Here is a 347-nt window from a genome sequence, read left to right as displayed (position 1 = left end):
GGTGGTGCATTAGCTACACTCTTGGCTCTTGAACTTGCGTCAAGCCAGTTAGCTAAGTAAGTGGTTCGGGAACTCCTGTACTCCTACGTATCACCATGAAAGACATCAGGTTGATGGGCATTTATCAACTTTATTTGTGTATGCTTGCTAGACGTGGAGCAATCACTATTACCATGTACAATTTTGGATCTCCAAGAGTAGGCAACAAAAAATTTGCTGAAATTTATAACCAGGTTATGCTTCTTCTAACTTGAGATGGCACAGCTTCATAATATCTTCTTGATAAATATGTTTTCCATTCTGCACTTTCACAGAAAGTAAAAGACAGCTGGAGAGTTGTAAACCAT

At 39.2% G+C, this 347-nt stretch overlaps 1 long non-coding RNA gene across 1 annotated transcript; it reads left to right on the top strand.

The window, feature by feature from the left end:
• LOC104775369 lies at nucleotides 1-347 on the top strand. The gene is made up of 3 exons (XR_765870.1): nucleotides 1-56; nucleotides 152-233; nucleotides 315-347. It is a non-coding gene; the product is annotated as an uncharacterized LOC104775369 (long non-coding RNA).

The sequence above is a fragment of the Camelina sativa genome, unplaced genomic scaffold, assembly GCF_000633955.1.
Source record: "Camelina sativa cultivar DH55 unplaced genomic scaffold, Cs unpScaffold13011, whole genome shotgun sequence".
NCBI classification, from domain to species: domain Eukaryota; kingdom Viridiplantae; phylum Streptophyta; class Magnoliopsida; order Brassicales; family Brassicaceae; genus Camelina; species Camelina sativa.
Note: the sequence above shows the minus strand (reverse complement) of the source record. Positions and strands in the feature narration are given on the sequence as shown.